The sequence below is a fragment of the Callithrix jacchus genome, chromosome 9 (genome assembly GCF_049354715.1).
Source record: "Callithrix jacchus isolate 240 chromosome 9, calJac240_pri, whole genome shotgun sequence".
Lineage (NCBI taxonomy): Eukaryota > Metazoa > Chordata > Mammalia > Primates > Cebidae > Callithrix > Callithrix jacchus.
This window is the reverse complement of record NC_133510.1, coordinates 113,018,593-113,031,964: the sequence shown is the minus strand read 5'-3', so window position 1 is coordinate 113,031,964 and position 13,372 is coordinate 113,018,593. Positions and strand designations below refer to the sequence as shown.

Genomic DNA, 13,372 nt, shown 5'->3' with positions numbered 1-13,372 from the left:
CTAGGCCGTGGCGTTGCATCACTTCCGGGGGAGCGCGCGCTGGGGGCGGGGCTTCAGGCGGAGCTGGGCGGCTGGGTGCCGGGCTTAGTTGCAAAGCGGACTCACAAGCTGAGCCAACTGCGGAGAGGTGAGGGTGTTTGGGACTGTTACTCCGACCTATACGCGCTACAATAACCTTTCCGAAAGTTCCGCACTTTGCCTTTTACAAAATACTGTCCACATGATTAATTTATGCTAAAATGCCGGTGCAGTTTCATTCATTCATGAGCCAAACGTGGGTGATGACTTTTTTTTTGTTGTTCTTGAGGCAGGGCTGGGTGGCAGGGGGGTTGAGATGAGCAAGCATTTGGCCTGAGTTTCAAATTTAGGTTTTTGACGTAAGTATCTCCAAATTAGGTTATGCATAGGAACAACTGTAGTGCGACTCTGGCAAGATTAAAAGGAGACACATTCATCATAGAAATTTCAGCTTCGGTGTCACATTACTGGGCCACATTGCCTGTACTGGGAATTAATTTTTTTTAACCCAGTAATTTTTTAATATGCTGAGAGCCTGAGAGGGGGTGCAGGAGAAGTACGTGCCCTAAAGTTCTTTTGGTTTCTGAGTGGGCTTTCTTAAGCACCTGCAGAAATAAATTCTCCTTGTGGTCTTCATAGAGTTCACATCCCATGCAGGAGTCAGGGAAATCTTTGTGCCCAGTCACTGATGAGGTTTAAAAGTCTACTGGAATTTGCTCTAGCTGGTTTGTGGGAGACCTTAGTTGGCAAATGGTATTTTAAACCAACCCTTATTAGCCTAGAGACCTCAATACTTTGTGATATCCGCTGGTAGTGAAAGAAAGGGAAGGGGGAAAAAATCAAATTCTTGATCTCTTGAAAACTTAATTGCCTGCTGAAACAGCAAATGAGAAACAAACTATAGCTTTAGCATCAGATTTACCACACACATAAAAATAACAGATTACATATTAGGCATTTCCTCTATGCCCTGTACTATGCGGACTGCTGGGAATGCAGAAAAGCAGGACTTACCTGCCTCTGCCCTCATGGAGCTGACACTCTAGTGCTGGCAGAGATTATGAAAGGAGCAACACCAATGTAACTGAGATAAATGCTGTAACAAAAAGACCCAATGACTGGGAGCCCAGATTAAGGGCCTCACGTTTATATGGGGAGGGAGGTACCAAAGGGGCCATACCACCAGAAAGTTTCTGTCAAATTGAGTGACATTTAAGGATCAGTAAAAATTAGGTCTGGCACAGTGGCTCACACCTGTAATCCCAGCACTTTGAGAGGCCAAGGTAACAAGATAACTTTGAGCCCAGGAGTTCAAGACCAGCCTGGGCAACAGAGCAAGACACTTTCTCTACAAAAAATTAAAAGTAAAAATTGGGTGGCACCACTGCACTCCAGGCTGGGCAACAGAGTGAGACCCCCCCCCCTTCTCTTAAAAAGGATCAGTAAAAATTAACCAAATAGGAAAAGGAAGAATGTTTTGGGCAGAGGCAAGACAGCATTCTGAGACTAGTCCCATTGTTGGCTGCCCTCTGACTGTTAAAATATCAAGTGTAGGTCCCCTTTAGGGCTCCTTGGAGAGAAACTAAAACTGGCCCCTGCCCACAGAATGTTCACAACCCATTGCAATAGGCAACACTTAAAACCTCAAAAAATTAAATAACTTACATAATCCTGAGAGAAACAATACAAGATTTATAGGAGGCATTATATAATTCATTGATCCTGTTAGGTGTGTTAGGAGACACACCTGGCTACCTGAATTTGAATTCTGCATCTTCCATTGTGTACCCTCTCTTCATCTTGCTGAACTTTCCTCATCTGTAAAATGTGGCTATAATAAAATCTTCCTCAGTAGAGTTGATGTGAGGATTAAGTGAGTTGATATGGGTAAAGTGATTAGAACAGTGCCCGATAACTGGAAAGCACTGAAGACATTTACTTTTCTTCTTTTTTTTAAAATGAGGCTGGACATGGTGGCTCATGCCTATAATCTCAGCACTTTGGGAGGCTGAGGTGGGAGGATAGCCTGAGCCCAGGAGTTCAAGTCCAGCCTGAGCAACATAATGAGACCCCACCTTAAAAAAAGAAAGAAAAAATAAACATTTTTTTTAAATAAAAATTTAAAAGTAACATGGTTTATCAGGCACCATGGCTCATGCCTGTAATCCCACCATTTTGGGAGCTGAGGTCGGCGGATCACTTGAGGTCAGGAGTTGCAAACCAGCCTGGCCAACATGGTGAAAACTCGTCTGTATTAAAAATACAAAAATTAGCTGGGCAAAGTGGCGCACACCTGTAATCCCAGCTACTCGGGAGGCTGAAGCAGGAGAATCACTTGAACTTGGGAGGCAGAGGTTGCAGTGAACCGAGATCATACCATTGCCCACCAGCCTGGGCAACAGAGTAAGATTCCATCTAGGAAAAAAAAGAGATGGTTAGTTTTGCACCTTCTATAGGATTTATGGGTATAGGCTATAGAAGTCCTAGATAGGAGTGGTTTCTCTAACAGCTTTTAGTTCCTCCTCTCTCTGTTGCCACTGGTCTATAAACACTATACCTTTCAGTTATGAGACTGCAATCCTGCGTAAATTCAAGTAAGCAAGAGGAACCACTCTGCACTGAAACTTGAATAGATTTTATGCTTAATATGGTCGCTCTGGAACACAGGGTAAAATTTGAAGCCAGTCAGCATGCTTCCTGTAATCTGTATATTGAAAAATGTATGTTCTGACTCACAGCAAAAAATATAGCTGCATATATTGGGTCCCCTAGGCCAAAGGAAGATTAGCTACCACCCCCTGATTCTGTGTGTGTGTGTGTGTGTGTTTGGAGACAGAGTCTCACTCTGTCACCCAGGCTGGAGTGCAGTAGCACCATCTCGGCTCACTTCAGCCTCCACCTCCTGGGCTAAGCAATTCTCTTGTCTCAGCCTCCCAAAGTGCTGGGATTACAGGTGTGAGCCACCATGCCCAGCCAGTCCCCGATACATTTAAGGTAAAACTTTGGGTGCATTCATTGAAGGGTCTAAGGGGAAATTCTCAGCAGCAATTTCACAGCAACAGAGGCATTGCTGATCTCATCCCAACTAAGCCACCCATGAAGATTTTTTTCTCCTCAAATGCTATGTTGAGTCTTCTCTGTAAGCTCCCAACAATGCCTTTTGGCTGAACTATATTTGACATTTTTAATAGAGGGAGGGAATTTCCAACCATATGTGACAGCCTTTCTGAAAGCTTCCTACTCCTTCCTCACTCTCTTTTTGAAACAGTTTTATTAAGACATAATTCACATACATATAGTTCACTCATTTAAAGTGTACAATTCAGGCTGGGCACGGTGGCTCACATTTGTAATGCCAGCACTTTGGGAGGATGAGGTGGGCGGATCACCTGAAGCCAGGAGTTCAAGACCAGCCTGGCCAATATGGTGAAACCTCGTCTCTACTAAAAATACACACACACACACACACACACAAAATTAACTGGGCATGGTGGTAGGCACCTGTAATCCCAGCTACTCAGGAAACTGAGGCAGGAGAATGAATCACTTGAGCCCAGGAGGCAGACGCTGCAGTGAGCGAAGATCATGCCACTGCACTCAAGCCTAGAAGACAGAGTAAGACTCTGTCTCAGGGAAAAAAAAGTGTACAATTTAATGGCTTTTAGCATATTCACAAAGTTATGTAATCATCACCACTATCTAATCCCAGAACATGTTTATTAAACCAAAAAGAAACCCTGTACCCTTCAGCCATCACCCCCACAATGAAAAGCTCCCCACTTCACAGCCCTGGGTAACCACTAATTTACTTTTCATCTCTATGGATTGGCCTTTTCTGGACATTTCATATAAATGAAATCATACAAATTGTGGTCTTTTTTATCTGGCTTCTTTTGCTTAGTATAATGTTTTTAAGGTTCATTCATATTATAGCATGGATCAATACATCATTGCCTTTTTTTTTTTTTTTTTTTTTTTTTTAAGATGGAGTCTCCCTCTGTTGCCCAGGCTGGAGTATAGTGGAACGATCTTGGCTCACTGCAACCACCGCCTCCTGGGTTCAAGTGATTCTTCTGGCTCAGCCTCCTGAGTAGCTGGGACTACAGGTATGTGCCACCACGCCTGGCTAATTTTTTGTATTTTTAGTAGATATGGGGTTTTGCCATGTTGACCAGGCTGATCTTGAACTTCTGGCCTCAAGTGATCCACCCACCTCAGCCTCCCAAAGTGCTGGGATTACAGGTGTGAGCCACCATTCCTGGCCCATAATTCCATTGTATGGATAGACCACATTTTGTTTATGCATTTTCTATTCCTGGACATTTGAGTTGTTTCCACTTTTTTGCTATTATAAATAATCTTGCTATGAACATTAGTATACATACTTTTGCCCCCTTATGGAGAAGGATTCCATTGCCTAATTCAGGTGAGCAGGATATATACATCAGGGGGATGGAAGAGAGGATTCATTCTTACAGTGTCTCTTCCTTTCCATTTTTGTTAATTTTTAGCCTGTTGGGTACACATGGTTGTAGATTACAGGACCCAAGATGTGGAGCTGTTAGTTTTTGAATATAACATAACGGATCTGTTACTGAAATCTACTCATCCCTTGCTACCAAACACTACAATTCCCAATCTTTTTCTTACCAGAAGCACTCTGATAAGAAGATGTGCTTACATGGATGGGCCTCAAATGTTCACTATCTTCCAGTGGAGGAGAGGGTGAGGTGAGGTGAGGAGGAGGTGAGAAAGACTTGAAGCTGCCCCTTCTTATCTTCTTATTTAACTGTGTAGATGATAAGGGATATCTGCAGTTTCAAACCTTTGGTCTGATTATTCAGAGGGGGAAAATTACTCCTGATAAAGTGTATTTTTTAAAGCCTCAGTTTAGTTACAAGATAAAAAATAAGGAGAAGAGATTTTATCTCATGTAATTGTGAAGTTGTTCTGGGGTGGGTAGGCCTATGCATACCTACTCCCAAGGTCTAAGGAAGCTGAGAAGTGAAAAGAAGAGGCTGACAAACCCATCTTCTTAGAAAGAGACATTTAGGCTGGTGCACCGTGGCTCACACCTTTAATCCTAGCACTTTGAGAGGCCAAGGTGGGAGGATCACCTGAGGTAAGGAGTTTGATACCAGCCTGGCCAACATGGTGAAACCCCATCTCTAGAAAAAATACAAAAATTAGCCAGGCATGGTGGCTTGTGCCTGTAATTCCAGCTACTTGGGAGGCTGAGGCAGGAGAATCACTTGAACCCAGGAGGCAGAGGTTGCAGTGAGCCGAGATCATACCACTGCACTCCAGCCTGGGCATCAGATCACTACTCTGTCAAAAAAGAAAAAAGAGAAAGAGAGACATTTAAGAGGGACTTTTAAATAGAGGCCATGTCTGTGTCTCGGGTGATGGCAAGACAAGATGGTGGATCCCAGCACCATTACCTCCCCGACCCAGAGCTTATATATCATAGGGAAAGGGTATAGGTGCTTCAGAAGGGATGTGTAGTACAAATGCTAAGGGTAGGATTTATGATAAGTATGATAACATCAAGGCTGCTTTGGCCTAATGGCAGGATTTACAGTGAATATGTGCTCTTACACAACGAACAATAGATAAACAAAAGAGAGACTCGGAATCTTAGAGGACTTCCTGGACCTGAGGCTAATTAGAAGTCAACATACTGGATTAGCATCCAAGATGGAGTTGCTTTGGCTGCCACAGAAGTCTAAGGATGTTACTACCTTCAGGTATGGCTTGACCTAGGAGCTCAGTGATATCATCTGGATATTCTCTCTCCCTCCATCCCTGTCTCTCACCCTTACTTTCTCTGAATGAGCTGCTAGTAGCAATAGGCTTGTGTTCTACCAGCCTAGCAGTCTCCGTGAAAGTAGAACCTTGGACACGTGCAGGGTGGTTCACCCCTGAATTCCAGCACTTTGAGAGGCCAAGGTGGGAGGATTACTTGTGTGTAAGAGTTTGAGACTGGCCTGGCCAACATAGCATGACTCCGTCTATACAAAAAATTTTATAAATTAGCTGAGAATGGTGGAGTACACATGTGGTCGCAGCTACTCGGGAAGCTTAGGTGGGAGGATCACTTGAGCCCAGGAGGTCCAGGCAGCAAACTGTTATCACCTCACTGCACTCCAGCCTGGATGACAGAGTGAAATCCTGTCAAAAAAAAAAAAAAAAAAGAGAGAGAGAGAGAAAAGCAAAGAAAAAGAAAGAAAAGAAAAAAGTAGAACTTTTAATCCAATAGTTGCAGCAAATTGGTCCACTCTCATTGGTCTGAAGTATATCAGATCATTCTTAAACCAAAGGAACGCTGGATCCTCTTATTGGAGGTAGAGATGCTATGCAAACAAGACCACCAGATTTCCCACACAGGTGGTCAGGGAAGGCGAAAGCTGTATAAGAAAAACCAGAAGAGGAAAGAATAAGCCTGTACTCGTGGCAGAGAGTATCTATATCAGTGAGAACCTTCTCCCTGATTTCCTTCCAGAAATTATCTTTCTTCAATGTGGTCTTCCACTGCGGGCCAAATGAAGTCTTAGGATAATAGCAGACCCCTCCAGATACCCACAAACATCTGAGGATGGCCATGAACATAATGTCTCCAACCCCTTCTCGTTTCAGAACTTCCAAACAAGAACTTTCCTGTGCAGAGTACCGGGAAGCCAAGCCAATTTTCTGTTTTTGGTATTAAATTTAGACCTTTCATCCTGACCATGAGATATTTCTGGATTCTGCACGAGTATTCAGCGAGTGCCAGGATTCAAGATGCTATCCCATCTGGGGCTATTCTGCAGGCTGCCCACTTTATCTCATTCTTTTAAAACAGGGAAAAATGACCCAGACACAGGAACAAATTCGGAAGTGGGTTATTCTGTTATCCATTAATTGTCATTTAATGCCTTTGCCATCTAGGTTACTTGGAGAGGAAAGAAATTAAATTTGAACAGAAACCTGAATTGCATTTTGCAGATTTCCTAAATTGTCTCTGTTCTGACAATTTAATCTTGTGGGTATGTTTAGTGGCAGAATGTTCTTTCTTAAAAGGTAAGAAGATAAATAACATGTGAAACACTCAAATGGATGAGATTCCGGGGGTCTTCTTAAATGTGAGCCTGGTATATTTTTCTCAGATGGCTTTTTTCAAATGGGTTTTGTATTTATAAATGTGCTATGGTTCACAAAGACTGAAAATGGCTGATGGGCAATGTAGAATAGCCACAATAATAGGCAATTCATATTAACTGCTTAGTTATCAGTAGGATTGAACTACAGGATGCATCTAACCTTTTTTGTTTTTCAGTGTCAAGAGTGTCACTCTGTCACCCAGGCTGGAGTGTAGTGGCATGATCATAACTCACTGCAGCCTCTACCTCCCAGCCTCAGCCTCCCGAAAAGCTGGGACTACAGGTGGCGCCACCATATCCAGCTATTCTTTTTTTTTTTTTTTTTTTTTTTTTGGTAAAGATGAGGTCTCACTGTGTTGCTCAGGCTGGTCTCACAGAGCTCCCTCACAGAGGCCGCAGTGATCCACCTGCCTCGGCCTCCCAAAGTGCTGAGATGACAGGTGTGAGCCACTGTACCTAGCCAGGATGCATCTAACATTCTTAGTGGGCTGAAATTATCATTATATCACCACTTATTGAGTGCTTCCTATATGTCAGAAACTTTGCTAAATACTTCAAATATGTGTCAGAATTTATTCACATTTTAATTTATGTGTACACCTTCTGTTTCTTGTCCTCTTGAAACAATTTTTATTGTCTTAACTTTTGCTGGTTGAAAATCCAGCTGTACTTTGCTTAGTCATCTGTACTTCCTACAGATGCTGTAAGCCTGTGAAGGACGAAAGTGTTTGGGGGAGATCGTATTGATTGTCCTCATGTGGGGAGTGGAGAGAGGAGTTCCTTCAAGAGTAAGATGGGGCCGGGTGTGGTGGTTGAGGCCTGTAATTTCAGCACTTTGGGAGGCCAAGGTGGGAGGATCACTTGAGTTCAAGGATTTGAGACCAGCATGGGCAACATAGTGAGACCCCTATCTGTACAAAAAATAAAAAGTTAGCCAGGCATGGTGGCGTCCAGGAGGCTGAGGCTGGAGGATATCTTGAGCCTAGGAAGTGGAGGCTGCATTGAGCCAGGATTGTGCCACTGCACTTCAGCCTGGGCAACAGAGGGAGATCCTGTCTCAAAACAACATGAAACAGAACAAAACAAAATGAGAAAAAACTAGAGTAAGAAGAGAAAAGACAGATGCTATGGAGAGTTGGAAGGGTCACAAGTTGATAAGTCCAGAGCAGCTCCTGGGAAGGAAGAAATACTTTAAAGGGTCACACCATAAGTCCAGTGCCTTCCAGTCTGACCAAAGCTTTCTTTGTCCCAGGCCTGACATGGAAGGATCAACGCCATTAGACCTGAAAGGACCTGCAGCCTGGGAGGACGGGTGACCAAGCAGTCACTAGGTGGGCCACTGACAGAAGACTGCAGGTGTTGCCCAGAGTGACATCACTGCAAAGAGACTGGGGACTTGACATCCCCCAGGATGTGTGTCGGGGGACAGGGGGATGCTTTACATTTCTCTCCAACCTAGCAGAATGGGGGCTCAGAATTGGTTTTAGTTGGTTATAAACTAATGTCCTTCCTCTTGCAAATCTGCATCGTGGGCTAAAACTGATAACCTCTGTATGAGTCAGCATCCTGGCAGGATAAAGATGGCACACTCCGGGCAATTGAGGATAGCTTAATAAAGGGCTATTTATAAAGGTGTGGATAGCATTTAGGGCAACCGAGACGAGCAGCAAAAGTAGCCATTGCTGCCCTACGCCTGAAGCAGGAAAAGAAGAGGACAAGCACCAAAAGCCAGACTGGTCAGTCCTACAGAGACAGTTGCCTAACAAGAGCCTCTGATGCAGCCAGTCCCAATCCCCGTCCCTTATCCTCTGATCTCCTCTTGCCTGGCCCCTGACTAGCTACACCCAACAGAGAGCCAAAGGGAAAGGGAGCTCCCCTGAGGTCATCGATGCAGATGCGCCTCCCTGGGCAAAGATGGGGAAGAAAATGGCAGCAGTGGGGCCGGGCATAGTGGCTTATGCCTGTAATCCCAGCACTTTGGGATGCTGAGGTGGGGAGATCACTTGAGGTCAGAAATTCAAGACCAGCCTGACCAATGTGACGAAACCCTATCTCTACTAAAAGTACAAAAATTAGCCAGGTGTGGTGGCACATGCCTGTAATCCCAGTACTTGGGAGTCTGAGGCATGAGAATCACTTGAGCCTAGGAGATGGAGGTTTCAGTGAGCCAAGATTGCACCACTGCACTCCAGCCTGGGTGACAGAGTAAGACTCTGTCTCAAAAAAAAAAAAAAGTGACAGCAGTGTGGATCTGGAGGGGCAGACTACCTTTATAAATAAAATTACACAGTCAAAATGATGGGCAGTCAGGCCTTGTGGGGTCAGCCAATCTAGCCCCATGTCTTCCAAGCTGCCCTTGCTCTCGTAGCTGAAGTTCCAGGCATTATGTGAGTTAGGCCTAATTTCATTTTGGCACACTGCCTGCACCTACACAATCTCATTTAATCTTCACAACAAGTCTGCAAGGACAGTCTTTTGTTGTTCTTTTTTTAGACAGTCTCACTTTGTTGCCCAGGCTGGAGCACAGTGGGTGTGATCATGGCTCACTGCAGCCTCGACCTCCTGGGCTCAAGAGATCTTCCTGCCTCAGCCTCCTGAACAGCTGGGACTACAAGCAAGCACAACCATGCCTGGCTAACTTTTGCACTTCCCTTTAGGGATAGGGTCTTACTATGTTGCCCAAGCTGGTCTTGAACTCCTGGGCTCAAGCAATTCTACCGCCCCGGCCTCCCAAGGTTCTGGGATTACAGGCCTGAGCCATTACACCCAGCCACAGTATTATTTTTTTCCCATTTTATGAATAAGGAAATCGAGACCTAGAGAGTTTATAGAGGCTGAGGTCGCAGAGCTGGTAGCTGGCTGAGACAAGATTCAAACATAGTTCTGCCTGATTCCAAAGCCATTTTCATCAACCTTCTAAACTGGCTCCAAGCCGGCCCAGCACAGACAGGTGGGAGGCGCAGGGATTTTCTGTGTGGGAAAATCACATCAACACAGCGCCTGGGCTTCTCTGCCTAGAAGGGCTTTGCCAAGGAAGCTCTTCTCTCTCCCAGGTAGAGCTAATGGTTGGAAATCCAAGCTCTTATCCCTGAATCAAAGAGGGAGAAGATGGAGAGAAAACACTTGGTCAATGCTGGGAAAAAAAGTCTATTTTCATTTCAGATGCCTTTCAAGTTCCTTTTTTCCCAGCTGAATGTTTGGTGTATTTATAGAATTCAGGGGGAGTATTTAAGGGTAACCGGCAGTGGAGCTGCATTTTTGGGCCATCAGGAAGCTGGGAATCATGCAGGAGAAGATCAGTGGGAGGGGACAAGAGCAGCAGGGCACAAACTGGCTTTGCCCTTCGTGTTGCTAAGACCCTCTCATCCTCCTGCGGCTGATGATGTCAAATCGAGGTCTATGACAGCGCTGCAGATGAAAACGATTGACTCAAAATGATGGGCAAATGGGTGAATAAATAAACAAATTGTGATATATACATACAGTAGAATATTATTCAGCCATAAAAAGAAATGAAGTACTGGTCTATGCTATAGCATATATGAACCTCAGAAACATAGTGCTGAGCAAAATAAGCCAGATGCAAGAGGCCACTCGTTGTATGACTCCTGTTATATGAAATACTCAGAATAGGCAAATCCCTAGAGACAGAATGTAGACTGGTGGTTGCCAGGGGCCGGGCAGAGGGGAGAATGCAAAGCAAGTGCTTAATGGGTACAGAATTTCCTTTTGAGGCCAGGCGCAGGGGCTCACTCCTGTAATCCCAGCACTTTGGGAGGCTGAGGAGGGTGGATCACTTGAGGTCAGGAGTTCAAAACCAGCCTGGCCAACATGGCGAAACCCTGTCTGTACTAAAAATACAAATATATATATATACATACATGTATGTGTGTATATATATATATGTATATGTATGTATATATGTATATGTATATATAACCATCAGATCTCGATTAAAAAAAAAATAACAAACAATAGCTGGGTGTGGTGTTACAGGCCTGTAATCCCAGCTACTTGGAGGCTGAGGCAGGAGAATCACTTGAACCTGGGAGGTGGAAGTTGCAGTGAGCCCAGATGGTACCACTGCACTCCAGCCTGGGTGACAGGGCAAGATTCTGTCTCCAAAAAAGAAAGAGAATTTCCTTTTGAAGTGGTTAAAATATTCTGGAAATACATGGAGGTGGTGGTTGCACGATATATGTTAATGTACTAATTACCATGGAATTGTTCCCTTTAAAATGGTTGGTTTTACGTTACGTGAATCTCATCTCAATTATTTATTTATTTATTTATTTACTTATTTATTTTTGAAAAAAAAGATCCTTTCTTCTCCTCCTTTTTTTTTTTTCCTTGGGAGTATTCCAAGTAATTCTCTTCCTTTATTTCCTTCCTTCCTTCCTTCCTCTCTCTCTTTCTCTCTTCCTTTCTGTTTTATTTTGTGAGACAGGGTCTCGCCAAGCTGGAGTGCAGTGTCATGATCATGGCTCACTGCAGCCTTGACCTCCTGGACTCACGTGATCCTCCTCAACTTTCTGAGTAGCTGGGACTACACTCACCACCATGCCCAGCTGATTTTTAATTTTTTTGTAGAGACATGGTCCTGCTATGTTGCCCAAGCTAGTCTCAAACTCAGGGGCTCAAATGATCCTTCTGCCTTGGCCTCCCAAACCTCTGGGATTATAGGCATGAAGCACCCTGCCCAGCCAGCAAGGTCTTTTCTGTCTCTCTTACTTAAAGTAACCAATCTATCAGTCACCCTTCATCACTGTGTTTTTCAGACTGTTGGTCATGGTCTATTAGAGGGAACTGAAATCAATTTTGTGGGTCTCAATTAACATTTTTAAAAATGAAATGAAATAGAGGACAGAAAATATCACACCAGGATAAGGGTAAATATTACTTTGTCAGAAATATTTTTTCCTTTTTTTTTTGAGATGGAGTCTCCCTCTTCAGCCCAGGTTAGAGTTCTGTGGTGCAATCTCGGCTCACTGTAGCCTCCACCTCCCAGGTTCAATGATTCTCCTGCCTCAACCTCCAAAGTAGCCGGGATTACAAGCACGAGCCACCAGGCCCAGCTAACTTTTTTGTATTTTTAGTAGAGACGGGCATTTTGCCATGTTGGCCAGGTTGGTCTCTAACTCCTGACCTCAAGTGATCTGCCTGCCTCAGCCTCCTAAAATTCTGAGATTATAGCCACTGTCCTGGCCTATTTTTTGCTTCTTAATAAACCACTCTAAATTGATTGATATCCAACCATTTTTTCCCACAAGTCTGTCAGTTAGCTGGGCTCAGCTGGGCAGTTGTGCTCCATGTGGTATCTGCTGGGATCACTCATATGGCTGAATCCAGCTGGAGGTCCATGTGGGGCTAGAACATCCAAGGCAGCGTCCCTCCTGTCTGGACGTTAGTGTTGGTGGTCACTTCTTCTTTACATGGAAGTTCTCCTTCTCCTGTGGCTTCTCATCATTCAGTTGTCTGACCTGAGCTTCCTTTCATGGCTCTGGGTACCAAGAGCACAAAAGTGGAAGCTGCCAGTCCCCTTAAAGCTGAAGCCCAGCAACAGGCACAGAGTTGTTTCTATTCCATCCTATTGGCCAAAGCAAATCACAAGAGCCACCCAGATTTAAGGGAAGGGAGAGGCTGGGTGTGGTGGTTCATGCCTGTAGTCCCAGAACTTTGGGAAGCTGAGGCAAGAGGACAGCTTGAGCCCAGGAGTTCAAGACTAGCCTGGGCAACACAGAGAGACCCTATCTAAACAAAAAAATTAGCTGGTGTGGTTGTACATGCCTATAGTCCTAGCTCCTCAGGAGGCTGAGGCAGTAGTGTTACCAAAACATCAGGGGTTTGGACTAGGTCCTGCTGCTTGCTGCACAGAAGGCCAACCACTGACATGGCAAGTATTGCCAAGGAAGAAGGCTTTAATCGGGTGCTGCAGCTGAAGAGATGGGAACTTAGTCTCAAATCCATCTCCCTGACCAACTAAAATTAGGGGTTTATATAGCAGGGAAGAAATGTAACAACATGTGGGTAAACTAAAACTAGGGACGGGCAAGAAGGCATCTGATGGCCTGATGTGGTGAGTTTCAGTTCTTCAGTACCTGCTTTTGAGAGGCTCAAAGGTCCTCAGATAAAACAAATACAGCTTTAATAGCAGAAGAGTCAATGTCTACGTTTGTCCAAATGACAGTCCAGGGGAGTGCTGGGCTGGTTTCAGG

The 13,372-nt window shown here is 44.4% G+C and overlaps 1 long non-coding RNA gene across 2 annotated transcripts; it reads left to right on the top strand.

Moving 5' to 3' along the window:
• Positions 1-47: 47 nt before the first annotated feature.
• LOC108593315 (uncharacterized) lies at positions 48-11,404 on the top strand. 2 transcript variants are annotated; one of them, XR_008473981.2, is made up of 5 exons: positions 48-127; positions 4,003-4,124; positions 5,631-5,765; positions 7,856-7,945; positions 8,410-11,404. It is a non-coding gene; the product is annotated as an uncharacterized LOC108593315 (long non-coding RNA). The 2 variants fall into 2 exon arrangements; XR_004729068.3 differs by having other exon boundaries at positions 5,591-5,765.
• The last annotated feature ends 1,968 nt before the right edge of the window (positions 11,405-13,372 follow it).